A 14,552-nucleotide genomic window follows, 5' to 3' on the forward strand; every position below is an offset into this window, starting at 1 on the left:
CTGGAATCGCTCTGGATAAGTTCAGATGTGAGTAGAGGTTGGTTTGACCTAATTATCTTCAATGTCCATATCTGCAATTCTCCTACACTAAGCCAGCACAGTGACAGCAGTGAGTGCAGAGGCTTTCATATACCAAAAGGTTTTGGCAGAAGCTGTATTTCAAGAGCTAGTTGCTGCACCCAAATGCTGTCCCACAGCATTTGCTGAGGTGTGACCGAAAGATGGAGGGGGCATGACCAGGCAGGGAGAGGAAAGGTGCTGTGGGAACTGCAGATTCCCAAGGCTATGGCTGTGACTTGTGGCAGTACGTGCAGCACCTGCTGCACTGACCCAAATCCCACCACTATCACAACCTGGTTAATTATAAGAAAAACTCTTTCCTTCTAATTGCTGCTGGCTGGTAAAGGGGCATCCCTGGCCCCTAAAGGACTTGGGGGACTGAAGGGGAGACCAATGGTTGCTGACACATGCTGAGCCCTCACAGCCTCTGTCTGGGGCCCAGAGAAGTGTCCGCACTTTACTCCCTCTCAAGGCGATCATTGTGAGGAGCTGAGGGTTTCACCACCTCCCCCCGCAGAGCTGTGGGCTCGCTGTGCACTTGACACCGGTGCAGGGAGATGACTTGCACTTGATGACTGCCTCCACCACAGCAGCCGCCTGTCCTCCACCAACGCTGCCCTCCAGCCACCTTGCAAGAAGGAGATGTACCATTCCCAGCACAAGGCTGAATACCAGGGTGGTGCCGTGTGACGTGGAGGTGGCCTCCCCACAGGCCATGCTGCCAGCTGGTGCGGTGGGATGCGGCAGCCCCAAGGCCACTATACTCCCAGGCACTCCGGTCACCAGCCAGGAATCCCCAAATCAAGTCTGGGGCTCCCTGGAGGAGCCAGCTTGCCTTAAGCATCAGTAAGGATGAGAAAATTCCCTACAGGGAAGAGAAAACCACAGCTGAGATTTTTGCCCTGATGGCGAGGCTCCATGAGCTGGGATTTTTGGACAAACCCTCAGCGCTGTAACATGGGATCACCTTACACATGGTGAGGATGGGGCATTTCTTTTGTACTTGCTGCCTATGGCATGTAAGACTCTCCTGGTGATGTGAGCAAAGGGACAAAGAGTGGAGGGGACAAAGTGGGTAAGTCCCAGCTGGAAAGGAGGAAGAAGGCAGAGGAGCCCTCTCTGCCGGGCAGCTGGGCTTGCTAGCGGAGTGGGGAGCAGGGGCTGTGGATCCCACCCCTCTGCTCCCTAAAGTACATTCCCTGGGAATGAATGTCCGTGGGGAGGAGAGGGAAGCTAGAACCAAACAGTCAGTGAAGCACATGGACTTTTAGTCCTCCTGTCACCTCGAGGGCACCCAGAGGTGACAAATGTGCAGCCTCTGCTATTGAGACCAAGTGAACCCCTAATGGGCTGCTTCAGGGGACCCTCACTTAGAGAAAAGCCAGCAAGGCAAACCTCCTGTGATACAGGCAACTATTTCATGGCTAGTTTGCTGGATAGCACTCAACTGCTCGCTGCTCCTCTGCTATCTGTTCCACCCCAGAGCTGGGTGCACCCCGTGGCACAGTGAGCTGAACTGACCTGGCTGTACCCTGTCCTGATTCATGGTTCAGAGGAGCTCCGCTGACTTCTCAGGGGAGATGTCGGACACCGAGATCATACTCTGCTCCACTCTCTGTGCAGCATCACAGGTGCTGTGCACTGAAGCCATTGGTACTTACAGGTCTGGCCTTACCAGTTCCCGTCTGTGCAAGAAAGCTCTAAGTGTGCCGACTTATTCCCAACCGTGCTCCTTTGCCATTTTTTATGCACGGGATACACACTGCCGTTGCTGTTATCTGAAGCAGGTTTGGAGCAGGCCACCTGGTAAGCGGCCATGATACAAAAAGCCACAAGCAGCCCGAAGAGCGGTCAGACAGGCAAAAGGTTGGGCGGGTCCCGGTGGGGCATGAAGAGCCTGGGATGGTGAGGAGGAGGGTTGTCAACACAGTACAGAGTCCTCATTCCCAGAAACCTTCTTGTGTTGCTACTTGCTCTGATTTAAACCTATAGCTGCTCTCTACTGGGGTAGGAACTCTGAAGGTGTTTGCTGCTGTACTGTTTCAGGGATGGACATTGTAGGGAAGCAAGTCTTTCCCCATCAAAGCAGTGAACCTATAACTCTGCCAACAGCCTACACAGAGAAGGCTCAGCCCTAGATAAGACTGGAGGCAGCAGGGCAAATGTCAGGATGCTGCAGGACAGTACTGTGGACTTAGCTGCAAGCTGGGTGCCCAGATCACTGACAAAAGCTGTCATTGCTGTCATGGAAGGCAACAGGTCTCCTTGAGTTACTTGGCCTGTATTGAGCTGCTAGGGAAATGTCTGACCTTCTTTGAAACTAGAGCATCCAGACCAGCCTGCTTACCCTCAGCAGTGATCTTTGGGCAGGAAGCACAGATGTGAGCGATGAAGGCAGCAGCTTTGCTGAGGAGATGCATTTAATTTGATCTACACTGCAGTTTTTGTTGGAAAAAATGTTGATGCAGTAACATTCTGCACAGTAACTAGGGGTGGATTAAAGGTCATAGAGATAATGTAGCATGCTGAATTCATAGGTAGCAGATGGGAAGAGTCCTAGACCCACTGGGAAAGTCTCCCTGAAGTGTCTTCTCTGCAGCTTTGTCCGTTCTACACAAGGACTGTCTCTGCTTCTCTTTCCTAGCAGGTTTCACTTTTGCCTGGACCTTTTTCCTGAGATTTAACCCACATTCCCCTTTCCTCGATTAATCCTAGCAGCCCCAGTTATTGCAGTTCTTTGTCATGATAAATGATTTTGCTCAGGGATGTTACACCTCTGCACACTGGGAATGCTTGGCTAGCACGTCTGCACCTGAATCTTTCCCCCCATGCTTTAAATCATGGGGTGGCAGCTTAGCATGGTGTGCGTGGAGCAGGGAAGTGCCTTCTACTTGTGATGCAGAGATGGCTGCGCAGGCACAGCCCCCCAAGAAGTACCTTTCTGTGCACACAACTGGGTCTTGCTGCGGAGCATGCTTCTGGGCGAGGGGAGGAGAGGATTTCCCCAAGCCGCTGCAAATTTTGTGGTCATCTGAGGTTGATGTAAAAAGTCTCCTGTGGTGGAGAGCAAGTTTGTGGCAGAAGCATTTTAAAGGACTGTTCTCAGAGGGGTTAAACCCAGCACTGTGGTGTGGGAATACGTGTCTGTCAGTGGACAGAGGAGAGGGCTACACATTTCAGCTCGTGAAATGGAACAACTGGTTGACCACCTGAGCTCCTGCCCCCTGCGTAAAATGGAGATGGTGCCAAATCACTTCACAGGTCACTGGAAGTTTAATGCAAGTTTCCCAGAGGTTTCGGAGCATGCAGTGAAGGATGCTGCAGTGCAAAGCATTGCTGTTTATTCCACCGTTATCACCCAGGGGAGAAAAATGCAGGGTTCATCATGACATCTACTGAAATGTCATGGGAAAAAAAAGCCAAAAGCCCAGCAGTGAAGTAACCCTGTCCTGCAGACAGGACCCCACCCCCCCCCAGTATTTTGTGCTCTGTCCCAGCAGAGGGAGCCCGAGTTTATTAACAAATCCCGATCCCGGAGATAGCCGCTATCAAGGTGGTACCAAAGCCCGCACAGGATGCCTGCCGGTGGAGGAAGGCTGCAGAAAGTGGAAGGGTTGTAGAGGTGACGCTGAAAGCAGGGCTGCATTTCCAACCAGGGAAGCAAGCTAGTGGTTCGCCAGGACGCCCTGCAAATGACTCTACTCCTGGGACACTACAACCATGTCAAGAGATGGAGGGCCTGCAAGAGCCATTGGATGTGCTCATTGCATGGGGAAAAAATTTTGCACTGAAAGATGCAGCAGAGCTATGCTAAGATGGATGAACTGAGTTAATTTGCTTCAGACACTTCCCCAATGCACAGCCAGTGACCTGTGTACCTGCGTTTGTACTGGTTGGCCAGTTTTAATCCTGTCATCTAGACAGTTCTCCCGATAGCGTTCAAAACCATTGATCACTGCACTGCCAAATCCATAGCTGTTTGCCATCTTGCACGTGAGTCTGATCCCATTTTGGCTGCATGGCAATGCTCTGTAACCACTGCACGCACAGGACTGTGGGCCTGATCCACAGCTTCTTAAACCTCATGGGAGCTTTTGCACTCATTTCCCTGCGTTTTAGAGGGACTCTGTGTATGGAGGGCTCTGTTCAAGGAAGCAGGAGTAGTTTTAGTGAATAACCTTCTCAGAGCTCGTGGGAATGCCCTAAGTTTTCTCTACTGTTAATGTGAGATGACATGTCTTCTAGGGAGACAGATGAGTCTTGGCTGTGTGTTGTTTCTTACAGCCATTGGTTGCACTGATGCCATGGACGCACACAAAGGCACAAGATTATTTGCGAGAGGGAAGGTTGTGGGATTGGGATACAGGAGGATCACATTTTAGGCCAAATCCAAAGACCATTTAAATCAATGTGAAGCCCCTTGCTAGTCTGAGCAAGCACAGAGATACTTGTTTTAGAAACTGAGTAACAAACTGGGATATTTCAGGGCACAGGGATGGGAAGGCAAATGACTCAGGCTGCACTCTGCAGAAAGCAGCAGACGGATATTTTCTGAGGCAACTTTTGAAAGGAAGGTTAAATTTCTCCAAGATAAGGAGAGCTCCAGTGAGCTGGAATGCATCACAACCCCCCTCCCCAGCTCATCCTATGGTAACAGCTGTTGTGTTGGAAACCTAATGCTGATGAAAGAGTTAAAGGCTGGTTGATGGGCAATATCGGTGACACACCTCTGAATTGAGCATACTCCTGGAGTGAGACTGCGGACTGGTGTTACTCAATGAATAGAGGCCACTCCAAGGGAGTTTTTCCTTGAATAGAATGGGGTCAGGGAGCCGCTTTGGGGAACAATGGTTGCCACCGGCTAGCTGAATTTCTTACAATCACACACCATACCCCCTGATCAAATAGCTCCTTTGTCAGTCTGATATAAAAACATGTCATACAATGATGATCTGGAAGAATGACAAGAGCTGGCCTTTCAAAGAGATCAGAAGGGCTTGTTTTGCACAAAAAGAGCCCCCATCAGAGTCAAGACAGAAAAAAAAATGGAGAATAAAAGGGGGTGAATGGAAACAAACAGCAATAACAACAACAACAGAAAAGAGGGCAAGTTGGAAACTTGCGTCTGGGTTGTTTCACAGCATCCCATGGCTGCAGCAGCGCAGCACGGTCGAGTTGAATCTCTTTCGGTACGGACGTGGATGTCAGATTGTGCTGCCATTGGCTTCCCATTGTCATTCTGCACTGGGACAGAAGAAATTGCTGGATGGGAAAAGGTCACTTGGCCCAACGAATCATCTCCCCCCCCTGAAAGTGTCTCAACACCATCTCTCTGCTTTCTCACTGTAGTTCTTTCCTCTGCCTTTCTAATACAATGTTCGTCTGCTGCCTTTATGCTCCTGTACAAAGTTCAGATTGCTTGGAAGGCTATTCTTGTCCATCTGGTCGTATGAGTGGGAAAATGTCTTTATTCTCCCCCATTCCCTTGTTAATGCTCATATTTTTTGTTTCTTGGAGTGTGTAACCTGTTTTCAACTCTCTTCCCAGGATTTTCAGGGACATAATTGAGAATCTGGATGGAGAGAAGAAGTTTTTCCCCAAAGAATGTTTTAAGATGTGCAGGGAAGTGGATCCCTCTTGGCTACTTCCAGGGGAACTGCATTCCTACAGTATCTATTGCAGGAGTCCCAAGAGATGGCATTTACACACAGTTGTGACAATTCTTTGCAAGCTAGAAAAGTTCAGCAGTCCTGGAAGTGGACAACTAGAGCTGCCAGGCAGTTTCAGCACCTACAAGTGTTTGAAAAAGCTTGTATTCAGATTTTCACCTTGTATTATATAAAATAAGGAGTCAGAAGAAATCATAGCATGTAAGAGACAGAGCTCTTGGGAAACCGCTCCTGAAAATACACCCACAACAATGACAATACACTGAAGCTTTGCCTTATGTTTGCTTTTTTACTTTTTTTTTCTCTTTTTATCACAGCATTGTTTTTCTCAAAAAAAAAAAACCCCAAAACAAAAACCAGTGCTAAAGCTTCCAGGAGACCGTTACGTTTGAATGATTAAGCATACTAATCAGGAGGTAGCTCGCAGTAGAGGTAACTAACTCTAGCCTCTTTCATTTATGCTCTAAGACAAATACCTATTATCATCTAGGATTTCCTCATTGTACAATATTTTATTTGCCCTTTTCTGCAGGGCAAATAGATTCTGTATAGAATCTATTATACTGCATGTTACTCAGCTTATATTCATTTATAGGAAAAATATTTGGTAAACTGTATTTACATAATACACTGTTTATTAAATACTGAGACTATTTATAAACACACCCACAATACTGACATGTATAAACCAAATGAAATTGTTGCTGACCTGAATGGCTGAGCTCTTCAGTTTCTTTACCTGAAAGTCTGTATTGCACAAAATTAGGGTCATAATTAATCACCTCTTCTCGTAAACATAGCTCTGAAAAGCTGTGCAGCTGGCTGAAGATAATTAGGCCACATTCTGAGTGTGGCCAGAATAAAGATGCTTAGAAGATACTGGTTACAAATCTCTGGTAGTTTAAGTTGCAAGGCAATTACCAGATACTACCGATGTGTTTGAGGTGGTAGAGGAAAAACAGTCCCATGCTGTGTTGTGCTGACTGTGAAATGATTTGAAATTGTAGTATTAAAGCTCATATCACAGCAAAGTAGCATGAAAGGCAAGTGAGTCGCAGCACCGGGTAGTGTCGAGTCAGAAGCTAGACACTGAAAACAGTATTTAGACACCTAAATAGAATGACATTTCAGTGGTGTTGAGCACCCAACAGCTCTGCTTGACTTTCACAGGTACTCAGCAGGCAATGACAAACAGACAACTGACTTTGAGGTTGTCAATCTGGAAGGCAGGTTTTAGTGCAATTGCTTGTATTTAGGATTGTTCCAGCCTCCAGCTGGAAACTGCAGGTAGCACAGAAGGTGACAATTCAGTTCTTAAATGGGATGTACCCCCCCTGGGACCAGGTGATGGATGACATGACCTGAACTGAACACCTTGTAAGTGGTGAGTGGGTTTCTGCAGTGCTGGTTTTGATCTAGCTATTGTCAAAGTGTATCAAGACCTCACCATTTTGTGGTCAACTGAGGCTACATGAGAAGACGCTCTTGGCATACCATTATCTTCTGGCTAGACTTTGCAAGTCCAGTTTGACTGGGAGAGCAGTGATGTTTCTTTTAGGGCAAGCTATAAAATCATCCCTGGGGCTTAGGCCTGCTGGGTGGTGGCAATAACTTGCAACTTTGCAACACCTTTATTTTTCTTGCTTAAACTGTTTTGCAGTGGTGGTGGTTGGCTTTCATTGGACATTTCTGTTTTGTGGTCAGTCTTGGTTGCTGGGTTTTCTTTATTATGGAAGTTCTGGATAGGCCAGGTGGATAATTTTTGTGTTATCTTTGGGTGATACCCCATTTTGATGTAAAGCAGCATAATTCTGTTAAATGCAGTGAAACTGTTATTTTACAGCAACCTCACATCTGGCCCTGAGACCCCAGACAACTCAAGGAAAGAAAAAAATATGATAAGGGAACAGTAACTGCATAATTAACTATTCCGAAGATTGGAAGTCATAAAAGTCAGGTTGCACACACAACTTAACTCTGTCCCTTTGTCAACAGGTGGTACGATCAAAATTTAAGTGACACTTCTGCTTTCTTCAGGCTGCTGGCTCTGCTGTGCTGAATCTCGCCTGTTCAAATTTCCAGTGAACCTTCTTGCATTCTCCTCTGGTTCTTACCCTGCAGTTATAACCTCGGTATTGGGAGAAAGCCTGGAAAATTTCAGAATGAAAACTGAAACCTTCCAAAAGGTAGGAGCAAATAAAAAACAGAGGATATTAATATAGCAACAGCTGGACTTCAGCTTTAATAATGTATATTTTTTAGAGGACGTAGCGATTCAGATCAGATACAGGTATTTCTGCATGCTTCTGTTAAATTAAGCCTCTTGGCAATAACACAACGAGAGGCTGGTACACTATATTAAAATATTAATTACCAAGCCCCTTTCTTTTGATGGGTCTGCTAAAGATACTTTAAATGGATATGTGAGAATTGATCAAAGATTCTGCAGGTTGTTGCCACTGCTCACTGAGCATTTCAAACCAAAGAAGAACCTGACTCCCATGAAAAAGATACTGTGTTTTTACAAGCAATAAAAAACCACTGGTCACTTGATTGCTATGGGGATGGATATAACTAAACTGGGCTTTCTTAAGGCAGAGAGCACAATCTAAGAGAAACAAAAAAAGACATGGGAGAGGGAGGGAAAGAGCGAGTGCGAGAGCTGAATTGATTTCAGTCTGTTCAGGTCTAGCTGGAAAACACAATGCAGCGAAACGGTCCCTTAGTCAGCAAGCTTCTTTTCCTAGGTTTTTCCCATGGTTTGAAGTGGAGAGGGAGGGATGGTATTAGAAAAAGTGTGTGTGAGAGAGAGGGAGAAGGCTGTAGGGAAGGCAGAGAGATGAGAGACATCATTTGGAAGGGTGCAAAATAGTCCATTCCTTCTGGGGAGTGGAAAACTTTGATGTCCGTGTCTCTGGTTTTAAAGTGGCAGTGTCAGGTTCAGGCTGAAAGGCCCTGGTATTCGAATCTTTGTCTGTGCTTGTGCTTGGGACTTTGCCTATGCACACACCTGCACATCCAAACACCTGCTAAGGCACCCACGCAGCAAATGGGCCTTGCACTTCAGAGCATGCGACAGAAAATAAGCACGTAGATGGCTTCACTGATTCCTTGTACAGAGGTTCATGCTGAAAAAAAAGCACGTTTGTATGCGTGGAACGAGATATACGCAACAGGAAAAAGTGCTGTGGGCTTTACCCCTTTCAAAAAGCTATTCTCCTCCTGGCATTTCTAATGCAGTTATAAGGCTCAGAGTGTGTTACAAAGCTCATAATGTCTAAACAGATGGAGAAGCACAGTTACAGGTAAGGAGAATAACCTATGAGAAGCATTGTGATTTGTCAGTCATCACATACTAGTAAATTCAGTTTCAAGAGTCACAACTGATGTCTCTAAGTCGGAAGTCCTGTCTCCTCTGCAGGGTCACAGGCATCTTGCACTGCCTTGCTGTTTTGTACTTTGAGATGCATTTCAATATAATGCTACTAATAATTCTGACACACTAACAATGGTAAGTCCACTGCAAGCCTGGAGAAAAAGAGAAAGGACCAAATTTATCATTTGTGGTACTCAAGTGAATTTTGGTAAGAGTTGATCCAGAGTGCAAGTGGCTCTTTCTCCTTTTCTCCCTTTCAAGACCAGAAAGCTTTGCACTCATGGTGGAGCTGTGAGGGCTCGTGCTCTGCTGGGTAGCAAGTTAATCTCACTGGAATCTGCACCCAAAAATTGCACCAGGCACTAACAGGCTGCAAAAGCAGAAAAGGTATTTGAGAACTATGCACTTTCAGATCAAGCCAATGACAGATGTAAATGTTCCTGTGATGGTCTTAGTCTGTGAGGTCTCAGTTTCTAGCAAGAATAGAAGCATATGTGCATGGGGTGGCTTGTAGGTCCTGATGGGAGACAGACAATGGATCAATTTATGTTCAATTGACAGACCTCCTTTACTGGAGGGGGACATTTTGACTTGAATCCCTGGAATGTCAGCATTTTCCTTCCCAACACTCATTTTCAGTTTAAATAGATAGAGTGAAAGGCCCATTTTCATGGCAGGTGGGCTAAAGAAGGGAGGTTTTAATGACTCTTTATTCTTGGATTTATAATCTGACACGCTGTACGCACATGTGTTTGTCACAAAACTGTGTGAGGTGCCCACCACCCATCCACGCATTGTCCAGCAGATGTTAAAGCCATCAAGTGTGTTTGCTTCCAGTTCCAAAGGAAAACATTCTCTATTTTGGGATGTGGGATTTTTTTTTTTTAAACTGATCTAAACAAACAAACAAAAATAGTCTTGGAGAGGTAGGGCTTACATGATCATAAGAAACCTGTGTAAATGAGGATCTAAGGCCTGTTCCCTGACCCATAAACTGGGTTAGTAATTAGCAGTTCCTGCAGTTTGTTGTTCTCGTCACAAAACCTGAGGTTAAGTTGAGGCGTATTTAAAAATCATGTGCATTAGCAATACAGGGTATCTAAACACACAGTTACTGCAGTGACAGAGCATTAGTTGCTCCTTATGATAATACCTCAGAGCCTGCAGTCACAGCAGAAGTCGTGGCATGTGAGGTACTGTAAGCACAGTGCTTTCCCCAAGGGGTTTATGGCTGAAGGCCCCAAACCTACGTATGAATCTGCTAGGTGGGAACTTGCACTTGGCATGGTACTCCATTGCAGGACTAGGGCCTACACTGTATGGACAGGGGGATACCTTACTCTATATTTTTTTTAATATACATGTGTGCTTCATTAATAAGAGAATAGAGGGTAAAATTTGCCTTACGGCCTGGCGTAAGCTGAACTGAATAGGAATAAAGGTCATTTTTAGCACCAACTGGATTCCTGTTACTGCACTATAAATCTCTTAACTTCAGATTGATGAATTCTGTGTTTCAGTGAGGAGATAGAATTAACCAGCGAGAAATAAAAAATGGCAGCCTCCTGATGGAGAAATCCTACTGTGCAAGACAGAACTACTAGTGAAATGTTGCCTCTGGCTGTAGGGGAAGAGAGAAGGAAGCCTAGAACTCTAGTAATTCTGCAAATTTGTTGCAGGTAATTACACCATGTCTTGGTTGCCTGGTTAAGGGAGACCCAAAACTGCTTGTAGGATTAGGTTTGCTCACTTTCATCAAGCAACTTATTACCTTGTAAGTGATAGGACAGTGAAGCATCCTCCAAGAGCAAGGCACCCCTCTATACCCACCAGCACATGATGAGTCAGGACACAGCCAGAGTTGCTCATGGCAGGTGAGGAACAGCATGAAGTAGCCATGTAGGTGGGAAGCAGATGCAGGATAAAACAGTATCATACTCACTGCTACACCGAGGATACTCTTACATTGCTTTATAAACACTCCAAGAAGTTTTGGAACAACCTGTGGAATTAATGAAAACTGAGCTGAAAATCTCTAGAAACAAGTTTCTAAGTCCTGATCTTACTCTCAAAGAAGGCACTGGGTATTCGAATGTTTAGTTCCTCAGGCTCTGAGTATGAAAGGAAAAAGCCCCTAAAATATCTTCATAGGTAGCCCCTATAAAAGAACAAAATTCAAAAGCATTCCTTCAGGAGATCAAGGAGGGTCCAGCCTTTGAAGCCTGGAGGACTGGGAAATTTAAAGATCTTTGTGGCAATCATATTGTGCCATTAGAAATCTACCATTTGGAATTGTAAAGCATTTAAAAGGAATGATTCCAAATTCCACAGCTGTCTGGTAAGTGACAACTTGATGTGGCCTGGGGGGGAGGAAGAAGGTCATTGTTGGGAAAACAGTTAAAATGAACATTTTCTGAACAGATGCTTTAGATAATACTTTGATAAATGAGGTTAAAAACAAATAAAATATTCTAGGTGACTTCCAGATAATAACAGATTAGTAAAACAAACAAACAAAACTCAAAATGCAACAACAAGAAATAGGTATATGGCTGGTACTTAGCAAATAACAGAGAATTGTTCAAAATAAAAAGAACAATAAACAGAGTTTGAACCAGCAAGATGAGACAATTCTGCCAGCTATGGGCTGTGATACATTTTTTTTATTGCACTGCAGTTTTGCCAAGCAAGACAGCTTCTGGAAGGCTCGGCTGTTCATTTTGATACACTAAAATATTTGAGAATCCATTTTATTGCTTTTTTTTCCAAACCATTCAAGCAGCTCAGCTGCTGATCAAAATACAAAAGCATTGCATGTGCCCAGCAAGTGGATAATGAAAGTGATCCCTTCAGTTTAGTATCTTTGTCATAAGTGTGTAGTGAGAAAAGTAAACAAACAGTGTCACTGATGACAAACCGATTTATGGAATTGTTTGTTTTCATAATTTTCAGCATAATTATGACTAAAGGTCTCAAACCTGTGGCTGCTAGAACCTTGTAGGGATTGCTGCTGGCTGGGTGCCCTTAGTACTCATTAAAAGCTCCTTGTGGATGTGGTTTGGAGGCACACAGAATAGGGTCTGTTGGGATTATTTTTAAGGGAAGTTTTTTCCTCGCCCTTTAACAGAACCCATACCAAATAGCTTCTAATCCTGATTTCTTCTGGCAGACCTTTTATAGGTAAAACCAAATCAGTATGTATAATTTGGGATAAAAAGGAGAAAATTCACCCCCAAATTCAGCATAACCTTTTAATTTTATCCTCTTTAATCCTTTGATAATTTTTGTGCTTCTCCTGCAGAAAAGCAATTTTGTTAATCACCTTTGTGCCAATCCCTGCATTCCTGACAATAGCGTGAACAGCTTCCATCAAAGTCTTTGATGTGGGAAAGACACACACACACATATAATCTGAAAACAATTCAGCTCCTTGGTTCTCAATGGTGAGCACTCTGCTTCAATAGAGTGCAAGTTCCGTGGAGGTTTCTAATCCTTTCTGCCAAACAGAAGAGACACAGTCAGGTAGCACACCTTATTCAGAAGTTAAAATAACATGTTACTTGCTCTCAGAGAAAATCAAAACAACTCAAGATCAAAAACAGATTCCGCCAACCCTAACAGGATAGACTTTCTACTCAGATAACTCTTGATCTAAGTGTGTAACAAGTAACCTGCTTTAATCCCTCAAAGCGATGGTGTTACAGATAAGTACTGTAGTAGCAGAGAAGGTGTCTTAAATTTCAGAAATACACAAAAGCATTGGCTGGAAGGAAAACAAAACAAAGAGCTGTCCACATGATTGTGTCTTTAGCTGGAAAGGTGTATTTGAGGGCACTGCAAATAATAAAACCCCTTGAAGACAGAAAAAAAAATTTGACAGGCAAGTATTGAAATGGTGTTTCTTCCAAGCTGGATTTCATTGACTTACACTGTTAAAGCATGAACCTTACAGATATAAGCCCCCCAATTTTTAGCTTACAAACCCTGCAAGCCATGATGCTGGAATGGTCCTCTACTTCAGCACAGAACCCTAACCCATTTTCTAGAGGTTCAGAGTGGTCACAGGCCATGAAAGGATTGGGAACTTAGTAAGATTTGGGAAGGATACATAATTGACTTGATTATACTGCACTGAGCACGTGCATTGAGTCCTTTATTAGAGTATGGAAACAATCATGCTACACATACAGTTTTAGTAATGATTCAGAATCTTCCTTGGTTATTGCTCCTACAGAAATCTACACATGCCCTTACTTTGGCATTGCTGGGAAGACTAGTGCCATTGGGTTCTTAGCCTGTGATGCACAGCTTTGACAGCTCCACAGCAGTCACAGTAGCTGAAACCATGCCTGAGAACAAGTGTATGCAGTTGCAGGTCCATTTCTCTTTAAAAAAATCCAGAGAAAATAATGGATATCTACGTTTTGGGCAAAGAGTAACTATTGGTAGTATGTTGTAAGGCAATTACCCATATTAGAAAACAATGCTACATTTAAGAGCAACATATCATAATTTTTTCTTCATATTACTCTGTATCCCCTGTCTGGAGCATGTTTGACCCTCTCCATGATTACTGCATGCAAGCACATTTCATCTTAGTCAAATACTTCATAGTTGTTTATACCTTGGGTCACAAATTGGAGAGCACTGAGACCCTGTTCTACAGATGCACTTGTCCATACCTTGGTCCTGCTATCCCAGAGGGTCACACTGCACGTGTTACTTTGCACCCAGGCTCCTTCTGGATGGCACCAAGTAGTTTCCTTTGTAAAGTGGCATGGCCACAGACTGAAGACTACTGTACACTGGAATATGGGTGTCACACAGTGCAGGGAGACATGTGCTATGCAGATGTTGCCTCTGTAGAGCAACAGAGCCTAAGACCAGACGGGACCCCTTTGACTGTCTCAGTCTGATATCTTGCATTAGGACTCAGGTCAATTCCTGGTTTAAGTTTTAGTAGTTGTGGTCTAGCCATGCTTTCTCTCTAAAGGAAAAAACCCCACCACTGGTATTGTTTTTTAAAAAATCCAGTAATGGTGAATCTACCATAAATCTTGATAAGCTGTTTCAACAGTTCATTTTCTTCACTACAAAAGCATGCTTTGTTTATGAATTTGTTTCCCATCACCTTCTGTCACGAGATCTTATCTCTTTGTCTGCTAAATAGAAGATCCTGGTACTACCAGATTCTTCTTCCTGTTTCAGTGCTCATAAGGTATGATCACCTCGCACCTTAACCTTCTCTTTAGAAAGCTAAATAGACTGAGCATTTTGGGTCTCACTATAAAACATGCTTGACAGTCCTGTAATCATTCTTACTACTCTTCTTTGAAACCCCTCTAGTTTTTCAACATCCTTCTTGAAACATTGACTGGACAAATTATTTCCAAAGCAGTCACAACAGAGTCAAAACCAGAGGTAAAAGAACCTCCTGGCTCTTGTTT

The sequence above is a fragment of the Haliaeetus albicilla genome, chromosome 11, assembly GCF_947461875.1.
Source record: "Haliaeetus albicilla chromosome 11, bHalAlb1.1, whole genome shotgun sequence".
NCBI lineage: Eukaryota > Metazoa > Chordata > Aves > Accipitriformes > Accipitridae > Haliaeetus > Haliaeetus albicilla.